The following is a 23,715-nucleotide window of genomic DNA, read 5'->3' as shown; positions in this document are numbered from 1 at the left end:
TTTGTAATCTCACTGAATTCTCAGGTGGGCTGAGATCGAGAAGGGATTTAACCTGATTGCAAAGGCTTTTGTGGTCTTTTGGACTTCCGTTTTGGAGCAGACGAGGCTCTTCCATGATGTGAGATTATCTTGTCTAGGCCTCTCTGGCCTAGGCATGTGTTTCTTATCCTGTATTTTCTTTAATCCTTAATCTTTAATAAACCTCATAAAAATATAATACTCCTTACAGAGAGAAACTAATTTCTACCTGCCTCAGTTTCCTAAATTTTAATCTTAAATTTAAATTTAAATCACTTAAATTTCTATTCCTTATTCCACATATCCTTACTGAAACATTTCCTTTTCATTAGGATGGCAGTTGTAGCAGAAGCTAAAACAACTTAAATATAGAATGTCATTTCATTGATTTTTGTTTTTGAAAATTGTATTTAATTAGTCAATTTAGAACATTATTCCTTGGTTACAAGAATCACATTCTTTCTGTCCCCTCCCCCAACCCTTCCTGTAGCCTACACACAATTCCACTGGGTTTTACATATATCCTTGATCCATTTCATTGTTAAAAATTGGAGGAAAATAGATGCAGGTAACCTTTCAAACAACTGACAATGGCCCTTATCTAAGCTAAGGAGAGATATCCCCAAAGATAAATCAGATAATTTTGACTGCAAGAAGTTGCAGGGCTTTTGCACTAACAAAAGCAATACAATGAGGACAAAAAGAGAAACTGTTGAATGGGAAAGTCCTTTGCCACAAACAAATCTGACAAAGATCTGGCATCTAAGGAAATGAAATCAAATATATAAGACTTCAAGGGACTTTTCCCCAATGGAAATGTGGTCAAAGGATAAGCAACTGTTTTCAAAAGCAAAGCAAACTGTATTAAAGATTGCTTTAAACCACTAATAGTAAGTGAAATGCAAATTAAAACAGTCCTGAATCTTCACTTCATATCCAGCAAATTGGCAAAGATGATTTTGTTAAAGGAGGTCCAGGCACACTAAATATATAGATAAAATTCTATCTGCATAGAATCATAGGATTCTTTGATCCAATTATTCTGGAAAAAAGTTGGAATTATGCTTAAAAACAAAAAAGGTGTTTTACCCTTGGGCCTAGAAATCCCATAGTCATATTCCCTAAGGAAGTAAAGACAGAAAGATCCCATTTATTCCAACATACTTAAAATAAGTTCACTGTTTGTAATATCAAAGAACTAGATGCAAAGTTAAATGTCCATCAATTGGAGAATAGCTAGACAAATTGTATGTAAAGAATTGAGAGAAGCATGGCAAGTGTAAAAATTAAAATTAATATACGATATCCAATAATAAAATTAATATACGATAACTTCAAATATTACATTTTATAAGATTTATTAATGATCACTAGAAGTAAAGAAATAGAAAGGCAATTATTTAACAAAATGAAACCATGTGCTCAAATTAAATCTACCTGCTCAAATTAAATCTACCTGCTCAAAAATCCACCAACAGGAAGCAGAGACTAAACAATGATCCCCACTCAACTTATCTCCTGTTTAGGACAGCAGGCAAGACAGGAAGTGAGTGGGCTCCTGGGTAATGTAGTTCAAAGGCACAAGATTTCCAATTACACACAAAACAGATATGTGAAATGATGCAGAATGAAGAAAGTTGAACCAGGAAAATAATATATACAATGAGTCCAAAATAGAAAATGAAAAAAAAAGATAAGATGAAACAGAAAGTTATGTAGTTATAATGATCAAACTTAAGTCCCAAAGAAGAGTTGAGAAAATGTACCTCTCCCCTTCTATTAAAGCGATAGGGGGATATGTTTGTACAATGCTGGAACATAAAAGTGGTTGATATATTAGTTGATTTTTCCTAAATTAAAAAATATATTTGTTTTATATATATATTTATATATTTATGTTATTTATTATTTTCTATATATAATATAAATATATATAGCACTTTCAAGTTTTCAAACTGCTTTACAGATATGATTAATTATAATCTCACAATAACCTTGGGAGATAGTTTGCATTATTATCCCTTTTTGCAGATAAGAAAACAGGGGCTGCAGAGGTTAAATGACTTGCACAAGATCACACAGCTGGTAAGTATGTGAAACTAGATTTGAACTCATCTTCTTAACTCCAAGATCAATGCTTTATCCACTTTACCCCTTATTACAATGGATAGGGAAGCAGGGTGGGGTTGAAGAGTTATATAATAGAAAGTGAATATATTACAAAAATAAAAGGCCCCAGTTTTATAAAGTAAAAAATGTTCTTCCCATGGAATCCTCTCAGATCACTCCATCTAACAATGATAACTCATCTGAACTCTTGTAGCATTTATTGTACTATTTCTTAGGAATTGTAAGAGGAGAATTTACAAAAGAGAGGAAGATGCAAAAGAAGGAAATCTGATCCAGTGAAACAAGAAGCAGCCCATGTGGGGGAGGGGCAGAAAGAAAGAGACTCAGGATTCCAAGGTGAGAACAGAGGCTGAGTAGAACTCAAAACTGCCACTTCAACTCTTACTCCTTCAGCTGAGAACCTGACAAGAGGATCTCAGAGGCTGGAGATCTCTCTCTGGACACCAACTGCTTCCTAGTGATCCCTGGAAGTCTTTTGTTCATCTCAAACATTGTAGATTGGACTTTGAAGAAGCCATCTACTGAGAAAATCCTCTTGGATTTTTTCTACCTCTCTAGCCCCAATTTGTCCTGAACTCCAGCAATTTAATCAAATTAGCTCAAGAGTAGGAACAACCAGCAGCTGACCCAAATACGGGTCAAGGCTGAGGACCTGGACCCCCAATATTTAGGGGGGTCAGTCTGCCAGTCTCTAGGGACTCCTGCTACCCACTTTCTTTATGCAACTTTCAATTTCCCTTCCCTGTGTGGTTCTTTATTAAAGTGATACTATTTAGATCAAATCCGCTTACTTTCTGACACTAAAGAAGGGGACTGAAGATTTGGGGGGAACCATACCTCTCCCCAAAGAGGAGGACTAGCTCAAGACTAGGGATGAGGAGTGAAACCAGATCTTAAAGGGAAAAGTGGTAGTTAGGGTACTGGGAAGATCCAGAGGCAGGAAAATTCATCCTACCTCTCAACAAAAAGCTAATATCAAGAAGGGAGGCAGTGGGTCATTCCTCTAAAGCCCTCTCCTCCAGTCTTTAACCTTCACCTCCCAACCCCATTCTCTGAGGAGACATATTCTGTCCCTTAGGGAGATAAACTCGGGTTGTCTTCATTGAGGGGAAGAGAGGAGAATATCAACCTCTTCTCCCCTCTCATTCCCTCAACCCTTTCTCTCCTCCCAATTCACCAGTGTGTGTGGGTGTAACCTCCCTTATTGGCCTATATTTCACAATTTATCATATACATTTAAATGGATCCATTTGCATAGTTAGATGGGGCAGTGGATAAAGTCCTGGATCCTGAATTCAGACTCAGATTTCCTGAGTTCAAATCTGGCCTCAGACCTTATTAACTCTGTGAACCTGGACAAGTCACCTCACCCTTCTAGACTCGATGCCCTCATTTGTAAAATGAGCTGGAGACAGAAATGGTAAACCACTCCAGTATCTTTGCCAAGAAAACACCAAATGAGGTCACAAAGAGTTGAACACACCTAAACAAAAAGCCAGCATCAAGCTTTTGTAAAGGTGTTCCAGGTCATGGGTTGGATTAAATGGCCAGTGATTCTATGAACTGTTATTTCACTCTTATGGTATCATTTCCTTGTTCATGTCTTTGTATCTTATCTTCCAACTAGACTGTAACCTTTTTAAAAGCACACATCACAACTCCTTCTTTGGCTACTCACAAAGTGTTATTCAACAAGCATTTACTGTGACTATAGTTGTGCACATGTTGAATTTGAATTGATAATAAAACATCTATACATAGACTGGTCCAAAAGAGAGTTGGGTAGAGAAAACCAGAACATAGTTGAGAAGTTAAGGTTGAGAACAAGATTCAAGCCATTGAACAAAAATATTCCATACAATGCGTGCCTTTAATAAATATAAAATTTTGATGAAGCAATCAAGAACAAAGGAAAAAAATGATACCAAAAAAAGTTCACATCCCAAAGGCAAATTGCTAACAGCAACTTGGACAAACCAAATTTAAGTGTGAAAATTCCAAAGGAGAAAAAATATTTAAAAATTTATATAAAGAAAAAATACACAGCAATTATAGTACTGAGGATTAATTCAAGAAAAGTAAAACTGAAATGTTAATTGGATATTCAAGTCAACAAATTAAATGAAACCAGTTGCTGACTTTCTTGTTTTCCTTTTCCTGGACAAGACAGCAGGTGGCACTGAGACTTCTCTTTTAACACCCATGGGCAAGGTTGGAACCATTCCATCAAAACATTGCAGTACAACTTAAGTATATTCTCTGAAAGGAGTAAGGACAAAGGAGCTTGACTAATAAATGGGAAAATAGGATTACAATTCCAGGTGTATGTATGTATATGTGTAAAAACAATTTTATATTCTTTTCTGGAAAAATGTTTATTTCTATACTATAACCTGCAGCCATAATCATATGTCTTGCCCTAGGAACAGGGAAAGGTATTATATAAGTTCCAAATGGACAGTCAATTGATACATGAACCAAGGGCATTTAGGTGGCTTAGTGGATTAAGGCCCATATCTAGAGACAGGAAGTTCTGAGTTCAAATCTAACCTCAGACATTTCCTAGCTGTGTGACTCTGGGCAAATTACTTAACCCCCATTGCCTACCCTTACCTCTCTTCTGTCTTAGAATACAAAGTATTGATTCCAAGACAGAAGGGAAGGTATTTTTAAAGATGTGTGAACCCTCAGACATTGATCAAATACCTACTATGTAGAAGACTCCATGATGAAGATTCTTTAATACAAATAAATAAGACATAGTTGCTGCCTTTAATTCAACTCAATTCAACAAACATTATTAAATAGAGCATTATTAGGCAGAGCATAATGTTAGGTACAGTGAGTTTTGTACAAATGTACAAGTAGTACCACATCAATAATCCACTGAGATCAGTACTCCTCTTGACAGTATTCCTTTTAACCCATCCATACCTTTTCTTCTTGAATGGCTCTTGCCCATATAAAACACAAGTAATCTAGCATAAATAATTATCTAGGAGCAGGCAGAGAAGCTCTAAATATGCCTCACATCCTAAATATATATGGAATAAATAAAGATAGTTAAATACAAAGTAGTTAGGAGGAGAGAACACTACCAGTTGGAGGAACAGAGAACAGCATGAGCAGAAGCATAGAGTTGGGAAATATTGTAGGGTCCAATCAGTCAATATTCCCATTTGCTTGAACCATAGAGTATATGGAAAAGAAAAATGAGAGATAAGTCTGAGAGGGAAAAATCATAGTAGATATTGAGGACCTTGAAAGCCCACCTAAAGAATTTGAATTAAATTCCTTTGGCAATCCCCTCCCCAGATCACTGCCTTGTGGCAGAGGGGCTTGAGAAGCTCACTGAAGCTATGAGCACTGCAGTTCAGGGTAACCCAAGAAGGACAGGACATAGGAGAGTGTCCTGACAAAATGTGATCCATTGAAAAAAGAAATGGAAAACCGCTCCATTTTCTTTGCCAAGAGCTCCACAGACAGTATTAATCAAACTTTGAGCAAGAGTGGAGGATAGAAGGATCTGGCATGGTATGGTCCATAGGGTCATAAAGAGTCAAACATCACTGAATGACTGAACAATAACACGCATAGGGAATTGTTTGCAAGATATATTACTCTAAAACGGTATATCCCAGGATTATAGAATTGTAAGATCCTATATTAAAACTAGAAGAGACCTTAGATGTCAACTAGGCTGCCCCTCTCATTTTACAGATGAGGAAACTGAGACCCAGAGAGGTTAAATGTTTTGCTCACAATTACATAGACAGCAAATACATGTAAGGTTCTCCGAGCCAGAATATGAACATAGATCCTCTGACTAAAAATCTATTGTAATGTACACTGATATATTCAACACCATCAAGTAAAAAAAAATGTTGAATGTCTTCTGGAAATGATTTGTAGATTCTTTCAATTGGTATATTATTTTTGTGATCAATTTTCTTATTGTGGTCAATTTTGTGGGCAATTTTCTTATATTATTTCTTGCATTATGACATTTAGATTTTTTTTTTTACTTCTCTTGTTTTCCAAGAGATCAATAATCCTTAAATCGTCTCTACACATCCTGCCTTTAAGATCAATGTTTTCTTTTTTTTTATTTCTAAGGTTATTTCTTTTTGCTTCTCTTCTTTCAAATTGTCCTTTTACATCTCTATTCAGTTGTTCTCTCTTTTGTTTCTTTGGGGAGGTTTACCACCAACTTAGATTAGAATTTTTCTATTCTGCAAGGTGATAGGATCTGCTTTCACAATTCTAATTTCTCTTTTAAACCACTCAGGAATATTCTTGTGTAGTTCCAGGTGCTTTTGAGAATCTATAAAGTCCTTTAACTCATCAGATATCAAATAATTTTCCTTTTTCATGCAGTATTTATTCATAGATATCCAGACTTACTTATCATAATGATTGATTCTGTTATTAGTATTTTCCTTACTTGCCTTATCTGCAAACTTTGGTAATTTTTGTCTTTTTTCCTTATTTATATCCCCTTATTGCTCACTTTCTGACTCCTTCATTCTTAATAGTGGTTTTCTTTGGGATTGAACCTCAGAGTTGTGTCAGCCTCCTTTCACACTGGAGAAATTCACATTTCACTAACTTCAGTCTTTGCCCCAAGTATCTTCAGAACTGGCCATCATTGGTTGCCAGTACCCTTTCCCAAAGGACTAATAGAGCATCATACACATGCTGGCACCTTGCCCCAATTATCTCCATGTTCTCTGATTGAGTTGCTTAGTTTCACAGAGATCACTACCACACTACAATCCTACTAGAGAGCAAGCTTTTTTGCTTTTTGGTTTTCTGGGACAAAGGGAAGAAGGAAGTGATGGAGTTGAATTCTGTTATAAATATGTGTATCTATGTATGTGAAGATAGATAGATATGTCTATAGATACAAACACACACATACAAATATATATATATGAATATGTAAACACAGTTTAGAGTTTGTGTTGATTCCCTCTGCTCAGTCAATCAATAACCATTTATAAATGGTCCACCATGTGCTAAGTGCTATATTAGACACTGGTGAATACTGTAAAAATTAAAATCTCAATAATAAAAATATTATATTTTAAGGGATTTATTAAATGATCATTAGAAATCAAGGAATAAAGAGGATACAAAATAAAAACTATGTGCTCATGGCTGATTAGCCATTTCAAAATCCTCACCTCACCATGATACCATGATTGCTGCATCATGCCAAAGAGAGCATGAGAGCCTCAACTCCCACTAACTTTATCCTCTGTCTACAGGAAGTACATAATGACAGGAAGTCAGTGGGCTCTCAGGAAATGTAGTTCTTTTCTTAGGGTAACAGATTTTCAATTATACAATACAAAAGTATGAAGAAGATGAACCACTTTGATCAAATACTGACTCTGGAATTAACTTTTTCCCAGGCTCAGATTAAGTGATTATGTTTATTTAGTACTCTACTTGGAGAGTGTCTTGGAAATGATGTAAAACTGTGGGGTAATCAGCTCTAGATGCCAGAATTCTCACAGGATTTTGAAGATTCTATCTTGGTTGTAGTATGTCTCCCCAGGAACACCTTATTGGAAAAAGAACTTGACCCTTGGAGATGTTGTCTATAGCTGTTTACAAATGGTTGGTCCCATATAAGGGTCTTTTAGAATCTTTAAGGCCCTTTTCACTCATGAAATCCAGTCGAACTAAATTGGCTGACTTCTTGGAAGTATCTGTATTAAAAGAGGATGCCTAGCACTTCTGTCCATGGTGACTAGTATTATCTGCAGACAGTGCTGAGGCAGAGAATTTCAGTGACCAAAGGATAGTCACAATCGTCCTCAACTTCCCTAGCTCCCAATACTTCCTTTCATATTTCCATTATTTTTCCCTCTCTAACTAAGGTGCTCAAGCTCTTCCTCACTCATCTTGAATCTCTGTCTCATAGTGTCAACAGACTATTGTTATGTAGATAAATGCTAGGGGAAGGAATGCAACTTCAGAATCTTTAAGGAACATGGGCGAAATTTATCTTTCACCTAGACCAGTGATGGGCAACCTTTAGAGCTTGGTATGTCAAAATTCGCCCCCAAAAAACAAAAAGAAACCAAGCATAACTTGGATGGTATGTCACTTTGAGAAAAAAACCATAATTTCATACTTATAGTTTAAATAACAAAAATGCGTGCTTATAATATATAACTGTATTTAATAAACCAAAAACTAATTATTTAACTTTACCTGCTTAGTGACTTCTTTGTTCATCTGTCAGTTGGTTTTTTTTTGTTGGTCTTGATATTATTTAACTTGTGTGGGGTGCCTTGAACTAAGATAAGTAATGGGGAGGGGGAATCCTTTAACTAACCTGCCTATTAGTGACTTTTTTTTGTTGCTGAATTTCATTGGCTAAATCTTCAGTTAAAGGTTGGTATTTTGTACACTTCAAGCCCAAGCAAGTGCTACTAACTTCATCTGTAAATTGCTTTCTTTTATTGGTTTTGATATTATTTAATGCTAAGAATAAGGTCTCACAAAAGTACGTAGAGGGAAAAATTGTGAGTAAAAAGCTATTGTTATATTTTTCAGGGTGCTAAAAGTGTCTGGTAATGGGTTCCAGGCACTCCTCTGTTGCATGTGGGCTGGAGCCCCACCCAGTCTTCTCCTGAGAGCAGGGGCTCCTTCCATGGGTGTCCTCCTCCTCCCCCCCCCCCATGGGAGACCCACATATCCCAGTGGCCTGGCTGTGCTACCCACTGCCCCAGTGGCCAGCGTGTAGATCAGCCCTCCCCACCACATCCCCACCCCCCAGCTCCCTGGCTGGGGCATGGCCACAGCCACAGCTGTAGGCATGTGGCTCCCTGGGGCAGTTCCCCATCCCTGAGGCATGCTGAGCCAGCATGCGACAGTGTGTCATTGAAAATGGCTATAGGTGTCAGTGCTGACACACATGTCATAGGTTCACCATCACAGGCCAAGACAATGCAAACAGCAGCACTACACAAAGAAAAGGGTGCTGAATTCAAAGGCAGACAACCTGTATTTGAATCCCACCTTAGGTGTTTCCCTTGTCTTTTTGCTTGGCCAACAGGGTGACCCTTTATTTTCTTTGTGTAAATGTGGTAATGGTATACTTTAGAGTTCTTGTGATCTAGCTAGATGTTCTAATTCTGGTCTACTTGCAGTAGAACTTATGCCTCTACTAGTGAGATACCATATCAGGGTTTTCCCTTTCTTGAGATTATTTCTTCCATAAACACCAACTAAGAGCAGAATCTCTGTGACATGAACTCTGCAATAAATTCAACTTCTACCTCTTCTGTGCTATTGTTGTTTGTCCTTTGTTTTTGAAAAGGACCAATGCCATCATGATTAATGCCATTTTTACTTGTGAGAAAAATAGATTTAAGTGAGTCAGAGTTGCACAAAATCAGCCTCACTCTTTCTTCCACTCATTGAAATTCAGTGGCAAGACAAAAGAAAAATGACTGGCAAAGGTCCAGAATGCAGTGGATAACCTTGATGTCTTTCATATCTGACCAAACTCTTAGTGGTCCACAGTTCCTTCATCCATCTTCATGGCCATTGGAACAAGTTGTTCTCATCTGCCCATTCAGCCAGGTGAAATCTTCACATGCTTGGAGCAGACCTGATCTACTGTTGGTTCTGAGTCCTGTTGGTTACCCTCAACCTGGTTTAAGTCTAATTGCCAAGACAGTTGTAAGAGAGGAAACTTAGACTTAATCTGCCAGAGGAAGACGACAAGCAGATTCATCATGCTGGAAGACCATCTTTAGTGGGGGAAGGGCAGGAAGGAGAGAGATTTCCAGAGAAGGAACAAAGGAACTGAGAACATCCAAACAGTTAAACTAGCTTCTCTTTGGGAAGCCCACCAGAGAGGTTGATCTGAGCAAACCTCTGAGCCTGGAGCATTCTCCTATGAAGCCTGACCCTGTATCCAGGGAAGACAATTTAGAGTGAATAGGACTTTGCCAGAAAGCCATTCACCACAAGATTTCCTCACAATCCCTCTAGACAGCCTTGAGTTTAATATCCTAGTTAGGACAGCTAAGAGTCAGGACAGCTCTCACAATTGACTAAAGAGGGTCAGGCTTTGCCTGCCTGACCCTGCAGGATTTTGGGGGAGGAGGGGTTCAATTGTTATTATTAGAGATTTCCTATTTTACACCTCCCCAATTACCTTATCCCACAATTCATTTGCCCTACCTTTCATACATTCCTTTAGAATAAATAGCCATTTACTAAATCCAGTGCCTGCTTCATAGTATTCAAGAAAGAAGATTTGGAGCTGGGGGTTGGGGTGGGGGAGGAAAGTTACATTTTCTCCTCAGAGAGAGAGAAGCTGTCTATCTTATATTTTGTTTCAACCAGGTCTCTGAGGGAACAGTAACCAGTGAATCTGAAGGCAACCAGAGTTGGATTTACCAGAGAAGAGAGGAGAAACCAATCCATCCCCTCTCTTCATCCCTTGGCTAGAGTCCATCTCTATTACACTCTGGTCTTGAAATAAGTGGTGGGAGACTACATTTCTCTCCCTCCATTACACAGTTCTACTGAGGTGTAGCTGCTATTCATACTACAGTTTCTTAGAACCACAGCTGAAAGTTGGATGAAAGGCCAACACCAAGGGTGGATGAGCAGCCCTTGCATCATAGGTGCTAGTCCTCCCTCTTCTGAGCTACATATATAAGACAGTATGGCACAGTGGACAGAGCATTGTCTATAGCAGTGATGACAAACCTATGGAATGGATGCCAAAGATGGCATACAGAGCACTCTCTGTGGGTATATACTCCACTCTCCCTTCCCCTTCCCCCCTACCCCCAGAGTTCATACTAGAAAGGTAGAGGGACTCTGGTGGAGCTGCTCCCCTCCCTCCCTCCAACATGCTTGATGATATTTTTCACAACCCCCACCCTTCTTCCCCCCTCCCTTGGGTGAGGCAAGGGGTGGGGGGTAGGGCACAGCATGTGGTCTGGGGGGGGGAACAGCATGGGGTCTCTGGGGGATGGGTGGGACACAGCACACAGTCTCTAAAACAGTGGTTCTCAACCTTTCTAACGCTGTGACTCCGCAATACAGTTCCTCATGTTGCAGTGACCCCAAACCAAAAATTATTTTGGTAGCTACTTCAAAACTGTAATTTTGCTACAGTTATGATTCAGAATGTAAATACCTGATATTCATTATGTATTCTCATTGCTACAAATTGACAGGTTGAGAACTGCTGCTCTAAAAGGTTTGCCATCACTGCCCTATACAGTCAGAGAACCTTGGTTCAAATTTGACCTTAGAGGTTTTCTGTGTGACCTTTGCTAAATCACTTAATATCAATGTTTTCTTCTGAAAAAAGTAAGGTTGAACTAGATGGCCTTTGAGGACCCTTTTATGTTTAGAATCTTAGAAATTGGCTGTTTTCCTCACCTTATCACAAATCTTTCCTAGTTTCTGTATATTAGGGTTGAATCATCACTCCCCTAAAAGCTCCCAGTTTATCTCCAAGCTAACAAAGCACTCTTCAATTCACTCCCTTTATTCACCGAGTGGGATTACTCCAATCACAAGAGGGGCTTTGTTTCTTAGCAGTTCTTAAAGAATGCATGCCCTCCAGACCAAAACAGCTCTGGAGAAGCATAAGCACCAACTCAGATTGAGCCAGGCTACATTAGCAAATAAAGTAGCTTTCTGTGTGATCCTACTAGTATCAGTATCAGTATCAGTATCAATCAGATAACATCCAGGAGAAAGATGCCAGTGGGTTATAGAAGAATTTTATTCAAGATGTCAAATACTTGAATTGTATTAGCGTTTTTTTTAAGTTTTAATAGAAATTATTGAAGTCACCAATCAGAATTTTGTTTTTTAATTACTGACCTCTTGATGTTCTTCAGTCATTTCATTTGTGTCTGTCCAACTCTTCATGACTCCATTTGGGGCTTTCTTGGCAAAAATACTAGTGTTTTGCCATGTCCTTCTCCAACTCATATTACAGATTAGGAAACAGATAAATAGGATGACATGCCTTGCTCGGGATCACACAGTTAACAAGTATACAAACCTAGATATGAAGTCAGGTCTTCCTGACTTCAATCCTAGAGCTCTATCTACTGCCCTGAACTGCTATAATGAACTCTACTGTAGTTCTAAACCTGCTGTCTACCAGCCTATTTGCCCCATTCCTAGAGTGACAAATTGCCTAAGGGCAATCATACCACTTCCTCACCTCCCCATCTGGAAAATCTCATAACCACCTTTGCTTGGTAAGCTCTCTGAGCCTCAGTTTATTCATCTGTAAAAAGTGCTAGTCTGTAACTGCAATGTTCTGTGATTGTATGTATGGCTCAATAACTTACTACAGGAGTTTATAAATCCAGGAAATAACCAGAGATAGCCAACAGCCACAGGAACCCAAGTGTAGCATTGGGATCCATGTATGTAGCATCCCAAGCATATTCACATCTATGAAATATAAATGACTGTATGGCGACTGTGTCTCCAAGCATAAGGTTATACCAATGAGGATTGTGAATGTAACCTTGAACTGGCCATGCGGCCCTTGGCCAAGACAAACTCATTAACGTGCTCGGACTCAATTCCCCGGGAAAGCGCGGTTTGCAATCTACACGCCCAAAGGTGTTCCCTCTACCTTGCCACCCAATCTTAATTGTCTATACTTTGTGATGTGGTTACTACGTGCTTGGGAGTACCGCCCAAGAAGGACAGGAATAAATTCAGAGGCAAACCCATGAACTTCCTCTTGGCTCTTGGCCTTTCTCCCTTTCATGGAGCTCCACTGGGCTCCTCAATGACTATGTCTCTCTCTCCTCTTGACCTTCTCCTTCCCCGAGGCTGTAACCATCTCGGCCTGCATTTCCTATCTTAATCTCCTCATCCACCTGGTGTTCCTTTGTACTCATACTTTCCTATCAAAGGGAGTATCATAGGGTTTGCCTGCTCTATCCAACCACTGACTTGTCCTTGTCTTTCATTTCCACCCTGGTTCTCGGTTCCTACCTCTCCTCGAGTCCCATCACAAAGGTGAGCCCCTTCCCTTGTGGGACCCTGCTGGTCAGGGAAGTCCATTAAGGAAAACCCCACAATGTACCTCTGAAAGAATCAGAAGGTTCATTGGGTAGTTCTTTAGAGGGACTGTAAAAGGACATGGATAAGAATAGAGAAAGTTGTTGTCAACCCTATTAACCAGAGAGCAGCAGTGTTATACCTGTTAATCCTAAAAATCAGAGAGCAACAGTGTGCTCTGCAAAATTGTTCATTTTCTTAAAGAGAGAGAAAACAAGATTCCACATGTGCTAATGTTGGAAGAAAACCAAGTCCAGGGAGGAGGAGTAAATTGCCAGATTTTATAGTATTCTAGAAAAGGGTTTTCAAGATTGGATAATAAGGAGAGAGACTTCTATGCAGCCACAGGGACTGGTGATCAGAAACTCTGAATGAGGACCAGGATGTGGTTCATGATAATGATAACAGGAAATAGCCTTGGAATTACCTTGCCTCACTCAGAGATGGTCTAAACTGTTCTTGTACAAAAACATCTAGAGGGTCACTTCCAGAGCCTGTGTCATTGTTTTATCAGGTTAGTCCTGAAGTTCCTCATCAAGTTCTAGAAATTAAGGAAAGTTTAAATAACACAGAGCCATCAGAAACAGTTATCACCCTGACATAAAGAATGAATGGGATGGTACTGTAGAAAGAACAGTAGTTTTGAAGTCAGAAAACACAGGTTCAAATCCTCTTACTGTCCCTTAGAGTTTGTTTGATCTTGGGCAGTTAGTCAATAAATATTAAGTGCTTATTATATGCCAGACACTGTGTAAGCAATAGGGATACAAAATGAGGCAAAAATTAGTCCCTGTCCTCAAGGAGCTTGGGGGGGGGGGGGAAGACTGCAAGTAAACAAATAAGTACAAACAAACCCATTGAAGATAAAAAAGAAAATAATTAAAAGAAAGACCATACTAGAATTAAGAAGATTAATACAAAGAATTAAAAGCTTTGCAGAATGTGAGGTTTAGGTTTTAGTTAAGAAGGAAGCCAGTAGACAGAGATGGGAAGAAGAACATTTCAGACATGGGGTAACAGCTTTCCTAGGCCTCAATTGAAAGGCTTGGACTAGATGACTTCTGAGCTCTTTTTTGGCTCTGGCACTTACCGAACACTTGTGAAAGAGCATTCATATCAATGAGATGTTGCCTCTAATAAAGTATCACCGCCTGTAATAGTCTAGCTATGTTCTCTATAATGTTATATAGCTTAACAGAACTGACACCAGAGGCCACTTTTAAAAGACAGATTCTCTGTATTTAGGGTAGTTAAACTATGAATTTGAACATGGATATGGAGCCCTCATTGAGATTCCCACCCTTTTTATTGTTGCTGTTCAGTCAAGTCCAAGTCTTTCTGACCCCATTGATCATAGCATGTCAGTACTATCCATGGGGTTTTGTTGGAAAAGATACTGGAGTGGTTTGCCATTTCTTTCTCCAGTGGATTAAGGCAAACAGAGTCATACAACTAGTGTTGGAGGTCAAATCTGAACTCAGGTTTTCCTGATTCCAGGCCCAGTGTTCTAACTACTGAATCACCTAGCTGTTTCCTACCTTTTTATCCTTCCCTATTTGATTCTCTATTCCACTCACAATAGCAGTTATTCTAAACCTTATCTAATTTCCTCAAGTTTTCTAAGTACCTCTTCATTCCCAATTTCTCAACTGAAAACATCAATTCATATTTCATAAAAAAATAGAAGTCATTTACTATAAGATTCTTTCCTATCTCCTTACCTCACAATCCTAACGTCACCCTTCCCCATCTCTTCCACTCCAGTTTCTGATGTAGAAGTAGCTCTTCTTGCCAAGGACAACTGTCTACATATAGACTTTGATCCCATTGTGTCTCACCTTGTCCAACAGATAACTCTCAATCTCATTCCCTCTCTTTAATGTTCAGTCTTTTCCTATTTCCCCATCCCTATGAAAAAAACAACTCATCTTCCTCATCCTCTCTCTCCTTTCCTTCTCAACTAAACTCACTAAAGAAGACATGCCATCATCTCCATTTCTGGATCTCAGTCTGTATTCCAACCTCATTATTCAAATTAAACCATTCTCTTCAATGTTACTGGTAATTACCTGTTGGATATAATGGTTTTCTCTTAGTCCTTGCTCTTCACTTCTTTATAGATTTTGGCACTATTTGGCCACCTTTTCCTTTAGAACCTTCCCCTCTGTGTTTTTATGATGATTCTCCCTTGGTTCTCCTCCTACTCATCTGACCATTCCTCCTTAATCTTCTTTGCGGAATCTTCATCCATTCCCTTCTCTTCACTTGCAGCCAAGTTTTTGCCTTCATCATCTTTCAGCTGGACTCTTGCAAATATCCTCTCCACTAGACTACTTGCATCAAGTTTCTCCCCATTTCTATCTATCCTCCATTCATTTGACATAGTGACTTTCCTAAAGCATAGATCTGGCCATGTTTTCATTCCTTCTCTTCCCTTGACCCCCACAAATAAATTCCAGCTCCTTATTACTTCTATGAGCAAATAGGAAGTCCTCAGTTTGGCATTTAAAATTCAATGATATGGACCCTTCCTATCTTTCCATTCTTCTTTTTTAAAAAAATTCTTTACCTTCTGCCTTGGAATCAACATTGTGTACTGGTTCCAAGGCAGGAGAGTGATAGGGGCTAGAAAGTGGGAGTTAAGAGACTTGCCCAGGGTAACACATATAGGAAGTATCTGAGGTCAGCTTTGTACCCAGAACTCTGGGTCTGAACTTTGGACCTGTCTCTCAATTCACTGAGCCATCTAGTTGCTCCCAATTTTTTTTCCCATCCTTCTTAAATATTACTCCCTCCAATAGCCAAACTCTCTGTGGTCCATTCATGCTGGCCTATTTGTTGTTCCTCACTCTTCCTACTTCATTTCCCATCTTTGTGCCCTTCTGCTTACTGCTCCAAGACTGGAATACACACATTCCTCATTTTAGAATTTCTGGCTCCTCCTCCTTCTCCTCCCCTTATCTTCTGTCTTAAAATCAATACTATATATCAATTGGTCTCAAGGCAGGAGAACAGTAAGAACTAGGCAATGGGGGTTAAGTGACTTGCCCAGGGTCATACAACTAGGAAGTGTCTGAGGCAAGATTTGAACCCAGGACCTTCTAAGAATCGGTTGATATAGTACCTTCTGCAATAGTTATTAATTTCCTTCAGCTTGATAACTTTCTGTCTACCATATATATGTATCTTGTATATAACTACTTATATATGCAGTTTTCCCCATTAGAATGTAAGCCCCTTGAAGGCAAACACTATTTTTTGTTTTTTTTCTCTGTATCCTCAGGGCTCAGTATACTGCCTAGCACATAATAAGTGTTTGATAAATGCTCACAGATTAAACCCAAATCTTCCTGACTTCAAAGTCAGCTCTCTATACATTCCATTACTTTGGGAATCAATTGCTAGGGTGGATTTAGCCATGTCTTCTTGATGCTTTGTGTCATAAACACAAACCAAAAATATTATAAAATTATATAGTAAAAATTATAAATATCACATATTCAGATACCATGAATATACCCCAATCAATTAATAAGCATATTTTTAATTTTTAACAAGCCTTTACCTTTTGCCTTAGAATCAATAATAAGTATCAATTCTAAGGCAAAAGAGTGGTAAGGGTTAGGCAACCAAGATTAAGTGACTTGCCCAGGGTCACATAGCTATGAAGTGTCTGAGACCAAATATGAACAACAAGCATTTCCTAAAGCACCTACTATGTACAGGGTATCACAAAGGCACTGGGGATACAACTACAAAGGATGAAGCAATCCCTACTCCCAATGAGCTTACATTTTAATAGAAGAGACAAGCACATAAATAAACATACCTAGCATAACAATATATTGGAAGAATGGACAAGATGGCCAGGCTACTATATTTTTGTTCTTTTCATTTTTTTTATGGTAACCCCTGACAACTCCGCAGTGATGATCCACTTGAAGGAAACACTGATTCCCCTGAGCTGATTAATCTTTTTCTTAACATTATGTTAATGGGGCTTTGCCGAATTCTCCAAAGATCTGTGATTTCTAAGAGTGGTTTTGCTCTTTACCAATACAGTACATGTCTTTTTTCTAAGCTTTCCTAGAGAGTGTCATCAGCTGCTTTAGAAGGGAAAAATACACTCAGGTGGTGGTAACTTTCTGGTGATGAGACTTTCCTAATTACCTGGACTAGCCCTTTGATGATGATGTATTTCTGAGCCCTTACTCAAAGGTTTTTCAGCTTTAGTAATATTAGAACTTGCGCTCCACACAGCTCCACAGTCTTTGAGAATCCAAGAGCCCTCTGACTACATGGTGAGCCTCCAGGATGGAACTTTAGTATAGGATAGCCCAGTAAAGCATTTATTAAAAGAAGAGTTTCTTAAGTGATAGCAAAATCTCCTTAATACAGTTTCCAGGGATAATCAGAAAAAAATAAACATGAGAAGCCAGAAAAAAACATGCTAATAAGAGCTTGAGGGAAGAAGCCAAGACTAAAATACAGGGCATGACAAAACATGAAAACATGTAAATAAGGAACATGGGTTGACCATAAGAGGAAATATATACACATTTACTTTAATTATAAGAGTCAATGAAGATATTGAGAATTCTTAAAAATAATCATGTGCGGACTTCCAGGTAAACATGGCTGCAATCTAGACGTGACTCGCTTCCCCTCCCCAGCACCAAACGAAATAGACTACCTCCCAAAGAGCATAAAAATCACCTTTGGAAGAACGGAGGGACTCCCCAGTACCCCACAGAAACGAAGGTACATGGGGTTTGAACATTTCCACACTATAAGGAGGAGGAAAAGCTCGCACAAAAACTTGAACTGAGCCGCCCCTTCCTCCCCCCCCAAACCAGAGTAAGCTATCAGAGTGCTCACTGGGACAGCGAGTGAGTGAGGAGCATCTCTGTCTGGGGGGGCACACCAGGGTCCTTGGGATCTAAAGACTGCAAGAAAACGACCTCTCAGGGCGGTTTCACGGGAAAATCCTGTGCTGAGCAAAGGGGCGGCTGCGCTGAGCGGCTGCGCTGAGCAAAGGGGCGCTGAGAGGCTGTGCTGAGCAAAGGGGCAGCTGTGCTGAGAGACTGCGCTGAGCAAAGAGGCGACCGCGCTGAGAGGCTGCGCTGAGCAAAGGGGCTGCTGCACTGAGAACAGGGGCTTGTGCTCTAAGAAATCTTGGAGGCTGGGAAGAACTAGTCTGAGGCAACCTAAATTCACAGAAAACCTGCCCACATCACCCAGACCCCAGACCAAAAAAAAGAAAGTGGAACAAAACTACCAAAGGGATGGCTCACATGTCCCAAAATCAAGCCTCCAAGAAGAAAGGGGGGGGGGGGAAGTGACTATTGACAACTTTTATGGAGGGAGTACTCAAGGAACAGAAGAGAATGAGGATGAAATCCAAACAAAATCAGAACATGCCTCCCAAAATGGAAACTATCCACAAGCTCTGGAAGATCTCAAACTGAAGCTTACCCAAAAGATGGGAACCTTTTGGGGAAAAAAAAATTGGGAGAAAGAGATCAGCAGTCTGATAGACAAGACTTCACAATTAGAGAAGGAGCTGGAAGCATCTAATAGAAGGGCAGACAAAGCTGAAAAGCAAAACCAGTCCCTAACGACCAGAATTAAGCAAATGGAAGACAGTGAGATTACAAAACAGCAAGAATCAATAAAGCAAAGCCAAAAAATTAATGAATTAGAAGAAAACATGAAATATCTCACTGAAAAGGTCACAGACTTGGAAAACAGAGGAAGAAGAGACAACCTCAGAATTATTGGTCTCCCTGAAAAACCAGAGATAAACAAAAACCTCGATGATATTCTACAGGAGATTATAGAAGAAAATTGCTCACATGTTCTGGAGCAAGGGGGCAAAATAGAAATAGAAAGGGTTCATAGAACACCCTCTATACTAAATCCCCAAAAGACAACCCCCAGGAATGTAATCACCAAATTCAAGAGCTTCCAAGAAAAGGAGAAAATCCTACAAGAAGCCAAGAAGAGGAGCTTCAGATATAGGGGGGCTCCCATAAGGATCACACAGGACTTAGTGGCTAACACACTAAGAGACCACAAAGCATGGAACACGATATTTAGAAAGGCAAGAAAGCTGGGTCTCCAACCAAGAATCAACTACCCAGCAAAACTGACTATATACTTCCAGGGGAAAATAGGGACATTCAACAAAATAGAAGATTTCCAAGCATTTGCTAAGAAAAGACCAGAACTTAGTGGAAAATTTGACATCCAATCACAGAAAGCAAGAGAAACATGAAAAGGTAAATATGAAAGAAAGGGAAAAGGAGATAAATCTTATCTTTTTCATTAAGTCAAACTCTCTTCTATAAGGACTACATTTATATCAAATTATATATATTAATATGTGGGGAAATGTATTGTTTAACTCTCAAAAATTGTATGCATCATAAGAGTAGTTAGAAGAATCATGCATAGGGAAAGATTGGGGCATCAAGAAGATTTGGTGAAAGGGGGGCAAAGAAAGAAAAAGGGAGGGGGGGAATCGTCGATAATACTAACATTAACTTCAAGAAATGGGGGGGACTAAATAGAATAATCTTTCCCATACAAAGATACACATGGGAAGGGGAGAGGAAGAACTCTCATATGAGAAGGAGAGGAAGAGAGCGTGAAGTGGTATTACTTAAACCTTACTCTCAGTGAAATCAAATCTGAGAGGGAAGAACATCTAGATCCAGTGGGATCCTGAATTCTATCTTATCCAACAGTGTAAGAAAGAAAGGAAAATCAAGGAGGGGGAGGGAGGAGGGAGTATCAAAAGGGAGGGAAGGAGAAGGGGGAGGGGAAGGGAGCATAAAAAGGGAGGGGCTAGAAAGGGAAGCATATCAAGGGAGGGGACTAGGGGGACTGACCTAAAGGAAATCACTGGTTCAAAAGGATATAGCTAAAGAAGAAAGGTCAGAATTAGGGGAAGCTATCAAAATGCCAGGGAATCTACAAGTGACAATCATAACTTTGAATGTGAATGGGATGAACTCACCCATAAAGCGTAGACAAATAGCAGATTGGATTAGAACCCAAAACCCTACCATTTGTTGTCTTCAAGAAACACATATGAGGTGGGTTGATACTCACAAGGTTAGAATTAAAGGATGGGGTAAGACCTTTTGGGCCTCAACTGATAGAAAGAAGGCAGGAGTTGCAATCATGATATCTGACAAAGCCAAAGTACAAATAGACCTGATCAAAAGGGATAGGGAAGGTAAATATATTCTGTTAAAAGGGAGTATAGACAATGAGGAAATATCACTAATCAACATGTATGCAACAAATGGTATAGCATCCAAATTTTTAATGGAGAAACTAGGAGAATTGAAGGAGGAAATAGACAGTAAAACCATATTAGTGGGAGACTTGAACCAACCACTATCAAATTTAGATAAACCAAACCAAAAAATAAACAAGAAAGAGATAAAAGAGGTGAATGAAATCTTGGAAAAATTAGAGTTAATAGACATATGGAGAAAAATAAATAGGGACAAAAAGGAATACACCTTCTTCTCAGCACCACATGGCACATTCACAAAAATAGATCATACACTAGGTCACAGAAACATGACACTCAAATGCAGAAAAGCAGAAATAATAAATGCAACCTTTTCAGATCACAAGGCAATAAAAATATAGATCAGAAAGGGTACATGGATAGCCAAATCAAAAATTAATTGGAAATTAAATAATATGATACTCCAAAATCAGTTAGTTAGAGAAGAAATCATAGAAACAATTAATAATTTCATTGAGGAAAATGACAATGGTGAGACATCCTTTCAAACCTTATGGGATGCAGCCAAAGCAGTACTTAGAGGAAAATTCATATCCATGAGTGCATATATTAACTAATTAGGGAGGGCAGAGATCAATGAATTGGAAATGCAAATCAAAAAACTTCAGAACAAACAAATTAAAACCCCCCAGAAGAAAACCAAACTAGAGATCCTAAAAATTAAAGGAGAAATTAATAAAATCAAAAGTGATAGAACTATTGAGCTAATAAACAAGACTAGAAGCTGGTACTTTGAAAAAACAGACAAAATAGACAAAGTGCTTGTCAATCTAATTAAAAAAAAGAAAGAAGAAAGGCAAATTAACAGCATCAAGGATGAAAAGGGGGACCTCACCTCCAACGAAGAGGAAATTAAGGCAATCATTAAAAACTACTTTGCCCAACTATATGGCAATAAATATACCAACCTAGGTGATATGGATGAATATCTACAAAAATATAAATTGCCTAGACTAACAGAAGAAGAAATAGATTTCTTAAATAATCCCATATCAGAAACAGAAATCCAACAGGCCATCAAAGAACTTCCTAAGAAAAAATCCCCAGGGCCTGATGGATTCACCAGTGAATTCTAGCAAACATTCAAAGAACAACTAACCTCAATACTATACAAACTATTTGACATAATAAGCAAAGAGGGAGTTCTACCAAATTCCTTTTATGACACAAACATGGTACTAATTCCAAAACCAGGCAGGCCAAAAACAAGGAAAGAAAATTATAGACCAATCTCCCTAATGAATATAGATGCAAAAATCTTAAATAGGATACTAGCAAAAAGACTCCAGCAAGTGATCAGAAGAGTCATTCACCATGATCAAGTAGGATTTATACCAGGGAGGCAGGGCTGGTTCAATATTAGGAAAACCATCCACATAATTGACCACATCAACAAGCAAACCAACAAAAAAAGTGTTCTACATCTCTTATAATCAGAGAGATGCAAATCAAACCAACTCTGAGGTATCACCTCACACCTAGCAGATTGGCTAACATAACAGCTATGGAAAGTAATGAATGCTGGAGGGAATGTGGCAAAGTAGGGACATGAATTCATTGCTGGTGGAGTTGTGAATTGATCCAACCATTCTGGAGAGCAATTTGGAACTATGCCCAAAGGGCAATAAAAGAGTGTCTGCCCTTTGATCCAGCTATAGCACTGCTGGGTTTGTACCCCAAAGGGACAATAAGTAAAAAGACTTGTTCAAGAGTATTCATAGCTGCACTCTTTGTGGTGGCCAAAAATTGGAAAATGAGGGGATGCCCTTCAATTGGGGAATGGCTGAACAAATTGTGGTATATGTTGGTGATGGAATACTATTGTGCTAAAAGGAATAATAAAGTAGAGGAATTCCATGGAGATTGGAACGACCTCCAAGAAGTGATGCAGAGCGAAAGGAGCAGAACCAGGAAAACATTATACACAGAGACTGATACACTGTGGTACAATCAAAGGTAATGGACTTCTCCATTAGTGTCAATGCAATGTCCCTGAACAATATGCAGGAATCTAAAAAACACTATCCACAAGCAGAGGATAAACTATGGGAGTAAAAACACCGAGGAAAAGCAACTGCTTGACTACAGGGGGGAAGGGGATATGACTGAGGAGAGAATCTAAATGAACATTCTAATGCAAATACCAACACCATGGAAATGGGTTCGAACCAAGAACACATGTGATACCCAGTGGAATCGTGCGTCGGCTATGGGAGAGGTGGTGGGAAGGGGGTGGGGGAGAGGAAAAGAAAACGATCTTTGTTTCCAATGAATAATGTTTGGAAATGTCCAAATAAAATAATATTTATAATCATGTGCATTACATATACTTTTTTTTAAACCCTTATCTTCCATCTTAGAATCAAATGTATTGGTTCTAAGCAGAAGAGGAGTAAGGGCTAGGAAAAAGGGCTAGAAAAAAGTGACTTGCCCAGGGTCACACAGCTAGGATGTGTCTGGAGTTAGAGTTGAATCAAGGACTTCCCATCTTTGAATCTGTGTTACATAATCTTTTGTTTTTAAATCAGACTCATTATTTTATGAGAATAGTGAATTCCCAATGAGGAAACTGCCTCTAACATTACAGAAGCATTTGGGTTGCAATTTGTAGTCTTAAAGAGCTGTCTGAGGCATTGATAAGATAATTTATTTGCCTCAGATCTCATAGCCTATATGTGCGAGAGGCAATACCTTAAAAAAAAATACCATATGGCATTTTGTTTTTAGCATAAGTGTACTTTCACTCCTAGTCTGGGGTTCCCAAGGTCAGTTATTACTATCACTTTTTCCCCAGTGTTCTACAGATAACTATAAGGTATTGTGACTTTTAACACGGCTGCTCCTGAGCCCCCACTGATATACTATCCTTTAAGAATCAACCATTTGAGCTCCATTATCTTTTTAGGAAGGGATACTAAGTAGTAGATAAAATAAGAATAATCAGTATAGAACATTCCTTCTAAGCCAAGAGCATACTAACTCTTTACACTCAAAATCTCTGGGGATAATGTATTCAAATATAAGGTACAATCATAGTGAGAACCAGCCCATGGCCAAAAGGTACCTTCCTATTCATGGCCCTGAACATCATGGAGTCCTCATGAAGTTCTGCTTAGGTACTGCTCTCTCTCTTTTTTTTTTAATTTTATAATATTTTA

The sequence above is a fragment of the Monodelphis domestica genome, chromosome 2 (assembly GCF_027887165.1).
Source record: "Monodelphis domestica isolate mMonDom1 chromosome 2, mMonDom1.pri, whole genome shotgun sequence".
In the NCBI taxonomy this organism is placed as follows: Eukaryota; Metazoa; Chordata; class Mammalia; order Didelphimorphia; family Didelphidae; genus Monodelphis; species Monodelphis domestica.
Note: the sequence above shows the minus strand (reverse complement) of the source record.